The sequence below is a fragment of the Xenopus tropicalis genome, chromosome 3, assembly GCF_000004195.4.
Source record: "Xenopus tropicalis strain Nigerian chromosome 3, UCB_Xtro_10.0, whole genome shotgun sequence".
NCBI classification, from domain to species: domain Eukaryota; kingdom Metazoa; phylum Chordata; class Amphibia; order Anura; family Pipidae; genus Xenopus; species Xenopus tropicalis.
The window spans coordinates 150,420,280-150,433,962 of record NC_030679.2 but is presented as its reverse complement, the minus strand read 5'-3'; positions in this window follow the sequence as shown (position 1 = coordinate 150,433,962).

The window sequence follows — 13,683 nt, the reverse complement described above, 5'->3', positions numbered from 1 at the left end:
GTAGTCATTGCTCTGCTATATTTGTCTAGATTTATATATTGATATTTGCTATTTATCTTTATATAATATTGGTGGTAAATTGACCAGCTTTCAGCTCGCCCCCAGTATAACTTTCTCTAAAATCTTTGGGATGCTTTTCTCACTTCTAGGGACACATTTACTAAGCAATTTAGACAAAAAGTAGATTTTTTTTTTACTTTTGTACTTGAATTTTTAGAGAAACAATATTAAAGGTTAATGGAAATCCCCCCCCCCCCCCCAAAATTTTAGTTTTTTGAAAATAATTTTGTGATTTATTAATGTTTAGTTAACTTCTTTTGGGCAAAAAAACAGCAGGTTTGATCTGTCAAGTAGAGATAGTAATAGTAGACAAATAGACTAATCAGTGACAGCCTGCCCTTGACACATATTCAAGGAGAAGTTAATCCCCTCATTGTTTTCTATTTCACCCAGTTTCAAGGAGAAGTTAATCCCTCATTGTTTTGTGTTTCACCCAGTTTCAAGGAGAAGTTAATCCCCTTATTGTTTTCTGTTTCACCCAGTTTCAAGGAGAAGTTAATCCCCTTATTGTTTTCTGTTTCACTAGGTTTCAAGGAGAAGTTAATCCCCTCATTGTTTTCTGTTTCACCCAGTTTCAAGGAGAAGTTAATCCCATTATTGTTTTCTGTTTCACTAGGTTTCAAGGAGAAGTTAATCCCCTCATTGTTTTCTGTTTCACCCAGTTTCAAGGAGAAGTTAATCCCCTTATTGTTTTCTGTTTCACTAGGTTTCAAGGATAAGTTAATCCCCTCATTGTTTTCTGTTTCACTCAGTTTTAAGGAGAAGTTAACCCGCTTATTGTTTTCTTTTTCACTCAATTTCAAGGGGAAGCTACCCCCCTCATTGTTTTCTATTTCACACATCTTCAAGAGGATGTTAATCCCCTATTTTCAAGGGGAAGTTAATCCCATCATTTTTTCCATTTCACCCAGTTTCAAGTGAAACTTAAACACACTATTGTTTTCCAAGAATGAGTGCCAATGCTCCTAAAATGGCTGCTGGAGCAATTCCTGTTTGGGAAAAATAAAGAGGATTCATGGAAATGAATGTCTATTCAAACTCAAATTTTTTGAGTTTTAACAATACTTTCAACTCAGGAAAATTCAGGATTTTCGAATGTTTTGTACAAATGATTCAAGCATCATCGTGACATTTTATAAACACAAAAATGATCAAATTTTATTTGAATTTATACCATGTCGAGTTTATACGACTTTCAAAGTCATAGTAAACTAAGTAAATCAGCCCCCTAGTGTTACTAAAGTTATATTGTGGTATAATTGTTACTGTAGAATGTCCTCTCCTCAGAGTGATATCCTACAACCATTATTGTACCATCTCCAGTCCATATTGCCATGTTTCCATTTTGCAGTTAGGATTTTACCTTCATTCTTCAGTCATAGGCATGATTACTTGGGGGACATTTATCTACATTCGTATTTTTGTAGTTTTACAGTTTTTTGAAACCACGACTACAACTCATTTCCATTAACATTGGTCATGATCCAAATTTAAAAATCACAAAAATAGATGCAGAAAAAACTTGAAAACCACAACATTTTCTAATTGTTGCCCAGAAATTGGGACTTTTTCTTATCGATGTACAAATGACAACGTCAAAACCCCCACAAAAAACTTTTAAAACCACAGTTGTAAAAGGGATATCTGCCATTGACTTCTACATGATCTCGACAGGTTTTTGTAAGGTTTGATATAATGTCCTATATTCTCGTATTCATATAACCATATATTCATATATGCATGTATTTTGATACTTTGATACACTTTGATGCTTAGCATATCATACTCCATTTTAGAGATGTATCTCCATTTTGTAACAGCAAACAGCAAGGCTTGAACATCCCATAATAGTTGTTTTTTCCCAAATAGTACCCTGGCACATCTTGCACCTTACGAAATACATGGTTTAAAAACAACTTAATCTTATCTGTGCACTAACGCCTTTTCTACTCCTTGTGTCCTCCTTTAAATTCCTGTCCCACATTAGCCATCCTTGAAGGCCATCCTTGATAATAAGGTTCTACTTCATCTTTATTTTATAATGATTCCTTTGTCTCTGTACGTACACAAGGGGTATAAATTCTATGATCACGTAAGAATAAACTGGACAAGTTTGAACTTCCATTGGAGTTGTGTCGTTCTTGTCCCCGTATACGTCTTTGTCCTGGCAGGAGGGCTCCCACGGATTACTAAATCTCAGATCGGCGGTCAGGAACCCTACAGTTTTACATGGCGTATTTTTGCTTTTGGATTTGTCACAGTTTTATAATAATATAAAAAAAAAATCATGTTTTTTTCTCCCCGTGACAAAATTGTATTTTGGCACCAAAAAAACCTGAATTCTGAAAAAAAAAAATATTAAGCTTTATTGAATGACTTTTTAAACTTCATTTATTGACAGACCTTCTTATACATTATTTATAATTGTGTATTTCACTGAGAGCACAGATCACACTGAGATTTACAATATATTTTATTTACAGTTTGTGCCTTACTGCTAACTTCTGCTGAGCCAACTTTATAAGCTGTTTTAGGGTAGAAGAGAAACAAAGAGAAGTTCAAGTGAAGAGTTGTTTGAACCTGGCCCACCACAAGCACCTTGCAGGCCTTAGTGAGTAGCTTATTTTTTGTTTTAGGAAACGGAAGGTATCTACCAGATGAGTAGCTTATAGTGGCATTTTATTGGGGTGGGTTTTATGAGTGGAAATGGAATGTTTACATTTAAATAAAGCTCCTATTGCTAATTCAGTTGCAAAGTTATAAAAATGCAGTGTTATCCAGTAGGGACGCACCAAACCGGTTTGGTATTCGGCCAGGATTCGGCCTTTTTCAGCAGGGTTCAGATTCAGCCGAATCCATGGTCCTGGCCAAAACGAATTTAGATCCTGATTAGCATATGCTTATTAGGATTTGGAAGGGTTAAATGTCCGCATGAACACAGAAGTGAAAATATTTGCCCCACGCGCTGCACGCATATGCTAATAGTTCCGTGTATATAGTGACCTGCAGTTCACAAAAATTGTGCTCAAAAGATAACATAAGCAACAGCATTTTTGAAACTCTCGCTACCCCTTTCCATTGGCCTCAGTTAGAACATTGGAACCTCGACAGTTCAACTCAACACCTGGGAAGAAAATAGTCTACTGAAATTAAAAGACTTGTACATAAAAGATCATCTGAAATGGTTTGAAAATCAAGAACTCTGAAAAACTTTGAATTTCCCAACTTTGTACAACTAAGGGCCTTTTTAATTCCCTGCCCTATTACTGTATTTGAAACTTTGATGTCTTATACCAACTAACACCTTGCTACACATTACACTCTTCTAGCAGAGCCAACTCAATTTATCAGAATTGCTGCAATGGAGATGTGGGAACACATTCTAGAGAAAAAATTCTCTCCTCCTCTGATGAAGCACCCATTGGTGCGAAACGCATTAAGAGAGTGGGTACCGTGAGACACTGGGATGTACCTTTCCACTGTTTGGTATAGTATGGTTTTGTCTTATTTGATTTTATTTGTTTAAATTTTGAGCCATTAAATGTTATCTTTCTCACTGAAATACTTGTTGTCTGCTCATATATTGATTCAGGCCCTATCAGTGGGATTTAAGGTATAGATTCCCTTTCCCAATTTAATCTATTGAAAATCCCCAGGACACAAAAACTATCTAAATGTATTACACATAAAGAAAACTTTTACATATTGTTATATAATTGGTACTTAACACCATTAAAGTTATCTAAAATGTTTCCGAATGTACAAACCAGATTCCAAAAAAGTTGGGACACTAAACAAATTGTGAATAAAAACTGAACGCAATGATGTGGAGGTGCCAACTTCTAATATTTTATTCAGAATAGAACATAAATCATGGAACAAAAGTTTAAACTGAGAAAATGTACCATTTTAAGGGAAAAATATGTTGATTCAGCATTTCATGGTGTCAACAAATCCCAAAAAAGTTGGGACAAGTAGCAATAAGAGGCTGGAAAAAGTAAATTTGAGCATAATGAAGAGCTGGAAGACCAAATAACACTAATTAGGTCAATTGGCAAAATGAATGGGCTCAGGAATACTTCCAGAAACCATTGTCAGTGAACACAATCCACCGTGCCATCTGCCGTTGCCAGCTGAAACTCTACAGTGCAAAGAAGAAGCCATTTCTAAGCAAGACCCACAAGTTCAGGCGTTTTCACTGGGCCAGGGATCATTTAAAATGGAGTGTGGCAAAATGGAAGACTGTTCTGTGGTCAGACGAGTCACGATTCGAAGTTCTTTTTGGAAATCTGGGACGCCATGTCATCCGGACCAAAGAGGACAAGGACAACCCAAGTTGTTATCAACGCTCAGTTCAGAAGCCTGCATCTCTGATGATATGGGGTTGCAGGAGTGCGTGTGGCATGGGCAGCTTGCATGTCTGGAAAGGCAGCATCAATGCAGAAAAATATATTCAGGTTCTAGAACAACATATGCTCCCATCCAGACGTCATCTCTTTCAGGGAAGACCCTGCATTTTTCAACAAGATAATGCCAGACCACATTCTGCATCAATCACAACATCATGGCTGCGTAGGACAAGGATCCGGGTACTGAAATGGCCAGTCTGCAGTCCAGATCTTTCACCTATAGAGAACATTTGGCGCATCATAAAGAGGAAGGTGCCACAAAGAAGGCCCAAGACGATTGAACAGTTAGAGGCCTGTATTAGACAAGAATGGGAGAGCATTCCTATTCCTAAACTTGAGAAACTGGTCTCCTCGGTCCCCAGATGTCTGTTGAGTGTTGTAAGAAGAAGGGGAGATGCCACACAGTGGTGAAAATGGCCTTGTCCCAACTTTTTTGGGATTTGTTGACACCATGAAATTCTGAATCAACATATTTTCCCTTAAAATGGTACATTTTCTCAGTTTAAACTTTTGTTCCGTGATTTATGTTCTATTCTGAATAAAATATTAGAAGTTGGCACCTCCACATCATTGCATTCAGTTTTTATTCACAATTTGTTTAGTGTCCCAACTTTTTTGGAATCTGGTTTGTATAACCACTATGTTGAAGAGAATGTAGAAAAGAAGGAGATATGCTACACACATGTGGTCCTGTGGCAAAGTAAAACCTTACTGGTCTACCATGATAAAATGTCTGTCACGATCGGTAACCCAAAACCCAGAACAATTGCCAAGGTCCCAGTCACAGCTCACACTTCTGCCTATAACAGCCACCTTTGGCTTTGGGTGGAGCCCTCCGCTACTCGGGTGCCGCCAAGTCTTCAAGTGGGAGGACCAGAGCAAAGGTTCTGAGGGAGCAAGGGAAGCAGATTGTTGAAGGAGGATTGAGCGAGCTTAGTAAAATCAAAGTCAGGCAGGCTGGGTCAAAACCAGAACAGTAGCACAGTACAGAATCAGAATCCAGAAGAGAAGTAAAACAGGCAAAGGGTCAGTCCAGGCGGAGTTCACTTGAAGTCAGGATACAGGCAGAGGTCAGAACCAAATACACAGAACAGAAGCACACCCAGGAACTATGGTAGATAGACCTATAATGGGCGTGGGAGAAAATGGGAGGTTGGGATTTATGGGCTGGATAATTAAAAATTCATAACAGATGATGATGATGATTATTATTGTTATTAGGAATACTTAGACCACAAGCAAAATGTGGTCCAATGTGTAATGTCGGCCAATGAACTCCTGAAAACAAGACATAGAAGAGACTCTAAATATATCATTAACCCTCACAGTGGGAAGATTAGAAATGATTAGAAACATGTATTTTTAGCGGGTCCTGATTCATTCATATAATACGTTTTCACATGGGGTAAACATTTGTTTTGATAGTAAATAGTTTCCACAAGTATAGGGTTAAGTTTCTGGTGGTATTATTTCTGGTGACAGAGGCAGTTATCATGGATTTCATGTATAATGGGAAGCAATCACAATAACAGTCTGTGATATCTTCATACACCCAGCCCATGATATACAGTATTTAGTAACAGTAACACTAAAGCAACTGGACTTGCTGAGATTGTCATGAAAATGTTCCATCACGCTGGTTCCCCTGAAGAAGATCATTGAGTCCAGTTGCTTTATCTCAGCAAATCCAGTTGCTTTAGATTCACTGCTGCTAAATACTGTAAATGATAATAACTTCTGGGAAAAGTGTAAATATCGCATAGCAGGAGTAACATTAAGTGCATCTCAGTACTCAATCCTCAGTATCAAGTACTTTCCTAAATCCAACCGAATATTTGGTGTGTTTAGAAAATATACAGAAAAAGTAGATCTCAGATCTGTTTCTGCCATTTGTTTTAGGAAGAAATTGTTATTAGTAACAAACCTCTCCTTATCCTCCTGGGGCCTTCCAATAAGTCTCTGTGTTATACACGGCCCAGGGGATAGTTACAGAATGGCTGTTATGTTCCTTTCCAAAGGTATAAAAACCCCATCTCTGTAATGCCAAATGGCTTCCCTTATCCATGCAGTATAGAGTTATGGCTGCTCTTTGCTCAATGGCACTGCTCACCCTACAGGATTCTATTCATTTTACATTTGAAATTATTTGATTTTCTATTTAAAATTAACAACAGCCAACAAAGGTAAATTTGCATTGTAAGAAAAATGTAATACAAATCTATTAATTGTTCGATCCATATTATGTCTAAATGTAACATGTTGATATTTTGTTAATGTCTAAATCATGCTAAAAGGCTATTCGGAGAATTCACACAAGGCAGCAAATGAGTAGGAAATGCTGGGAGCACAAATGTTGGACTCTATCTGCATTACAGTATATCTTCTAACTTCTCTGTTGTACGGTTCCAGGCAATGCATAAGGTGAATCAGACATCAGGTATATCTTTCCTTCTCTTGGGATTTCAGAACTCTCAGATAATCAATGAGTTTCTCTTTGTTCTGTTTCTCTGGATTTATATTGGGACATTATTTGGAAATCTTCTTATAATTAAATTGGTAATAACAGTCTCAGCCCTGAGATCTCCCATGTACGCCCTTCTCTCCCAGCTGTCTCTGGCTGATGTTTTGCTCAGTACCAGTATTACTCCAAATTTCTTGTGGTTATTACTGAATGGAGGCGGCACAATATCTGCTACTGGTTGTATCACACAGTTTTACTTCTATGGTGTTTCAACAGGTTCAGAGTTTTACCTCCTCACAGCCATGGCCTATGACCGATATCTGGCCATCTGCTCCCCACTTCATTATGTCTCCATTATGGGTTTCAGGCTTTGCCTCTATATGAGTCTTTGCTCTTGGGGCATAGGCTTTATATCAAGTTTGTTTATAAATCTTCTGACATTTAATTTGCAGTTCTGTGGCCCATTTGTTATAGATCATTATTACTGTGACTTTACCCCTCTTATTAAACTTTCCTGCACAGATTATAAAGCTGTGGAACTAACAGATATTATTGTGGGCATACCTTTTACTCTGCTCCCTTTCTGCTTCATCATTTACACTTACGTTTCCATTGGCCTTGCCATTCTCAGGATCTCCTCTACTGAAGGAAGACACAAAGCCTTCTCCACTTGCAGCTCCCATTTAATAGTTGTGTGCATGTACTGTGGGACTGTGATAATAGTTTATATATTACCATCCAAGGCCCATAACTTCAATATCAATAAAATACTATCCCTTCTATACACAGTTGGAACACCATTTTCTAATCCAATTGTATACAGCCTGAGAAACAAGGAGATTAAAAATGCTCTTTGGAAGTATATAGTTACATAGTTAAGTTGGAAATAAGACCAAAGTCTATCAAGTTCAACCCCTCTAACCAAACCCCAGTGCATATATATATTTATATATATATATATATATATATATATATATATATATATAAAATCAACCATTGGTCCATACTGGCAAAAGACAAAACCTTACCTCCCGTCTTCAGGACACCTCCATGCATTGCATATACGCGGGGGATGAGTTGCTATCAGACCGAGAAACCGAAGACCGGGTGGCTACAAGTGTCCATTGTGCACTACCTGTGGGAATCTTATCACAGGTTCCAGCTTTGACCATCCCCATACAGGCAAGATTATACACATCAGACACAGGCTATCCTGCACATCGAAATTCATTATCTATTTCATTAAATGCCCTTGTGGCCTGTTTTACGTTGGTAAAACTATCACTACTTTCCGTGACCGTATGGCGGATCATCGTTCTGCGTTCAGATTATCCCTTGAAAGTGGCAAAGCAGACACTCCACTCCACTCATCATTTCCCAACCAACCAACTCTCATTGGCCAGCCTGCAAGCATGGTCATTGATCAAGCCACCCCCCCCGGTTCAGGGTGGTGATCGAGAAAAACGATTACTTCAACTGGAACTCCGTTGGATCAACAAATTGAACACACTGAACCCGATGGGTTTGAATGAACTCGTTTCATATTCGGCATTTTATTTACCTTACAACCATACAATGAAGTCTGACTAAGTAAACAGGGATTTCGCCGTTTTGGAACTGTATTCTGCACGAGATACCCCTATGCTCTATTCAGTGAATATTTGATTGCTAAATTGGGACAGTATTTTGCCCAGTGCAGTATTGATTACTAACTGGGTTTTTTCGCTCTCTACTCCATATTTTGATTTCCCTTAAATAATATTCAGTCCCTTGATTGATCAGTGTCTTTATTAATTAGCTCAATTGTACATCTATTACACCATCGCTCTCAGGGCTGTGTTCTTATTTGTTTCACTTTGTAACATACTGGTAGGTTACTCTTATGTGTACACTTGTCCTTTCAACTGTACTTACGCTGTTCTATTGGGTCTTATCACTTAGTTGTTACATGGGTTTCCAACCACTCAATTCCACTCAACTCAACTCAACGGGTTGAGTATCTCGTTTTTGACCGAGGCCCCAAAGGCATCTTAAATAAGGATGGGAGACCTGTAAGTTCTACCTTGCATCTTTAATTTTTTCCTCCCTTTGCCACACAGAGTTGATCGAATAGCCACACATTATAACCACTCGAGCCTCTGCGTTTTAATGTTGTCGGCTCTCCGACTTGTGACCAACGCTTACAATAGGCCCTTGATGGGCCAGTATAGTATCCCATTCTCCTGTCTCTCGCAGTCGCTGTAAGTGAAGGGATACTCAGTCGATCCGCTGCGACTACAAGGAGGCTCAAGTCAAGTCTTAACCCTTTCCCTGCCAACGACGTACGGCGTTCGTCGTTGCAGGGAAAGTCTTTATCTGCCAACTCCGTACGCCTGTTGGCAGATAAAGATTTTTTAGAGATGACAGCCCCCTGGGCAACGAGCCAGGGGGGCTGTCATGTCGGCCCTGTGACGCGATCGTTGCAGGGCCCCCCCCCAAGCAGCAGACGCGATGCGATCGCGTCTGCTGCTTGCACCCGCTTCCTGCTTCTTGTCCCCCCCCAAAGAGCCGCCCACTCACCGGGACTACTGCAGGAGGGCCAGCTATGCGATCCGGATCTTTTGGACAGGTATGTTTTTATTTATTGTATTTACACACTTACACACATTTATACCTACAAACAGCACATAATTTAGCACTTTTCTTTTGTTTATTTTTTGTTTTTGTTTTTTTATTTTTTTTTTCATTTTACATACTAATATACACTTATATACACACTTACACATTGTTACACTACTTTTACATATGCACACACGTGTATACGCAATTTTTTTTTTTGTATTATTTATTTATTTTTCATTTTACTGCTTGTTTTTAGTTTATTTTCCTTGAAAACTGTTTATTTTGACAGCGTGACTATTGGATCAGATATTCTGACCACTAATTACACTGTCGTGTGACTTATTTTGTTGTTTCGCTGATTTACACAATTTTTGTGGTTTTATTGCATTTTTATCCAGGTATTAGTATTCCTGATCTGTTTTTAGCGTAGCTTTGCCAGGTGTAACTTTGGTGTACAAAAATAACTTTACCTATTTTGAATTCATCGGAATGTGTACTTTCCAAAAATATATGGTTTTCTGGGGGCCTCTGTATAGTTGGGGGGGTTACTGCACATAATACGCTGACAGGGGGCTCTGTGTGCAAAAGCTTAGTTGGCAGGTGAGAAATCTATACGCGCTATTTTCATTTTGGGGTCAGTACATACCACAGACTTTGGTATATCTATGCATATTGGGCATCAAACTGTTCAGTAGACCTTAGGTGTTCCTATTTGGGGTGATTTTCCTTTGTACACAAGATATTGTGTGAGATAAATGCAGCTAACTTCAACATTTTTAGGCGATTTTCTGAAATATTGTAAAAATCGGCAAACTTAGGAAAGCTTTGCGGGTTGGTACTTTGGAGTAGAAAGACATGGGTACCCATTTTAGATTCGGGGGAAAGTGTACTTTCCAAAAATATATGGCTTTCTGGGGTTAGCATACTTTTTTGTAGCATTATCCCACATAAAAGATGTAATTGTTTTGATTTTTTGAAATGACACATCATATTGGGGCCCCTACATGCCACATGCTTAGGTAAACCTATACATATTGGGCATCAAACTATTCAGTGGACCCCTGGCGTTCATATTTAGGGTGTTTTATCTTGGTACCTAATGCTATGTGGGAGATAAGATGCTGCAAAGTGGAAACTTTGAGCGGATTTTTGGAAATGTCATCAAAATTGCTAATTTTAGAAATGCTTTGCGGCTTGGTACTTTGGAGTAGAAAGACACGGTGTAAGGGCCTTACCGGCTCGGCGGGGACGCCCGCCGCGCCGTCCATCCAATGCGCCGGTTACCTCTTAGTGCGCGCGCGCACTTCCGCATTTCATAGGCGCATGCGCGCTGACGTCATGACGTCAGCACGCAAAGGCGCGAAATTCAAACTATTTAAAGGGCCTTTTGCATTAGTCTCATTGCCCGTGATAGGTTTTACTCCTGGTGCCTGTATTGTGCTTTATACTTCTTGTTGTTCCTGTTTTGACCCTGCCTGGCTTTGACTATTCTGATTTCTGTATCCTAATCCGTGCCTGTCCCTGACTACTGTTTCCGCCTCATCCTTCTGATTGTTACCCGGTTTGACCTATTGCCTGCCTGACGATCCTAGTTATCTGCCTGCCTCGACCCAGCCTGTTTGACCACGTATTTGCCTACTCCTATTTGTACCGTGACCATCGGCCTTAAGACTTATATACAGTCGTGCCCCATTGCTAGCCAGAACTCCTGCTCAGCACCTCTCGTATAAGTCCAGGTGGCATCCGAGTAGCTGAGGGCTCCTCCCGAAGCCAAAGGCGGTCACGCTACTGGTGAAGCACGAGCCGAGACCAGGGTGCTTGGCACTTGTTCTGGTATTGGGTGCCGACCGTGACATTATCACGGGCCATGGAAGACTATGGTCACGAAGCCGCTGCTGCTCCATCTGCCTCCTCCACCACTGAAGTATTGCTGACCACCTTGCTTCAACGCCTAGAGGAACAGGAGCAGAAGCAAAACTATCTCCTGCAGGGTTTTCATAATCTGACCCGTAAGTTGGAGACTCCTCAGCAGCGGTCCAGTCCTGCATCTTCTCCTCCGGTAGGTTCTGCTAACATGTGGGGTAACACCATTAGGCCCCAAGAACCTAAGATTGCCTTCCCTGAAAAATTCTGTGGGGACCGGTCCAAATTTTTCATATTTAAAGAGGCGTGTAAGTTATATCTTAGTTTCTTTCCTCATTCATTCTCTACTGATGAGGAGAGAGTAAGATTTGTAATGACCCTCCTTCAGGGTGACCCTCAGATTTGGGCTCTCAGATTGCCCACCTCAGACCCAGCCCGTTCTTCCTTAGACTAATTTTTTGCCTCCATGGCGATTCTCTACGATGACCCGGATCGTGCATCCACTGCCGATGCCGCGATTCGTAGGCTTCGCCAGGGGAAACGGGATGTAGAGGTGTATTGCACAGAATTCCGTCGGTGGGCAGTAGAAACTGGCTGGAATGACATGGCCTTGCGCAGTCAGTTTCGTATAGGCCTGTCTGACTCCATCAAGGATAGTCTGGTCAACTATCCCCTATCTTCTAACCTGGATGACCTCATGTCTTTAGCCATCCAGGTAGATAGGAGACAAAGGGAAAGAAGGGGTGAGAGAAATACTTCTCTTCGTTCTAATTTTTTCAGCTCTCCCAAAGCTATGTCTAATTTTGAATGTGCTGGCCCCTCTGTACCTTTGCCTCAGGAGGAACCCATGCAATTGGGCATTTCCCGCTTATCTCCTGAGGAAAAGGCTCGCAGGCGTTCCCAAGGGTTGTGTATATATTGTGGGGAGAAGGGTCATTTCTTAAATCAATGTCCTAAGAGGCCGGGAAACTCCCAAGCCTAAATGGAGAAGGGGAGCTCCATTTGGGTGCAGGTGTTTCCTCTCCCCTATCTGCCTCTAGGATTTTGATTCCGGTCAAACTAACCTGGCCCACGGGCTCGGTCAAGGTATCTGCTTTTGTGGATTCGGGGGCGGAGGGGAATTTTTTGGATGCTGCTTTTGCAGCCAAATTTGGTGTACTTTTATTCCCTTTAAGTACCCCCATGCGAATCATGGCAGTAGATCAAAGACCTTTAGGATCAGGATTGGTTTCTGAGAAAACTATGTCTCTGTCTTTGAGTATAAATTCTCACTGCGAGGAGTTAGCACTTTACATCATAAAGGGTGCTACCTTTCCGCTCATTTTGGGGTTGCCGTGGCTCCAGACTCATAACCCCACTATTGATTGGGCATCTGGGAAAATTATTCAATGGGGACCTAATTGTATGGGTTCATGTATTTCTCCTATAGTGGCAGCCACGTCCCTGGAGGGCTTACCCGCAGCTTATAATGACTATGTATTTTCAAAGAAAGCTGCCGAGACACTACCACCTCATAGGTGTTATGATTGCCCAATTGACCTCATTCCTGGCTCTACTCCCCCCAGAGGGAGAACTTATCCTCTTTCATTGCCCGAGGCCCAGGCAATGAGAGAGTATATTTCTGAAAATCTAGAAAGAGGGTTCATTAGGCCCTCAAATTCCCCTGCCGGTGCTGGATTCTTTTTTGTGGGCAAGAAGGACGGAGGTCTTCGCCCATGTATTGACTATAGGGGGCTTAACAAGATTACTGTTAAGAACCGCTATCCCCTTCCACTAATTTCTGAGCTTTTTGATCGCATTAAAGGTGCCAACATCTATACTAAACTAGACCTTAGAGGTGCTTACAATCTCATTCGTATCAGGGAAGGGGATGAGTGGAAAACCGCTTTCAACACAAGGGATGGCCACTATGAATACTTAGTAATGCCTTTTGGTCTCTGCAATGCTCCCGCTGTGTTCCAGGAATTTGTCAATGACATTTTCCGGGATCTACTGGGGGTGTTCGTAGTGGTCTATTTGGATGACATTCTGATTTTCTCCTCTAACCTAAGTGACCATCGTAGTCATGTCAAAGAGGTGTTACAAAGGTTAAGGGAAAATAATTTGTACGCAAAACTTGAAAAATGCACTTTTGAGGTTAAATCCGTTCAGTTCTTGGGGTTCCAAATTTCTAGTAAGGGTCTAGAAATGGATCCAGAGAAAGTAAGAGCAGTTCTGGACTGGACACAACCTCTTTCCCTACGTGCTACCCAAAGGTTTCTAGGTTTTGCCAACTATTATCGTCAGTTC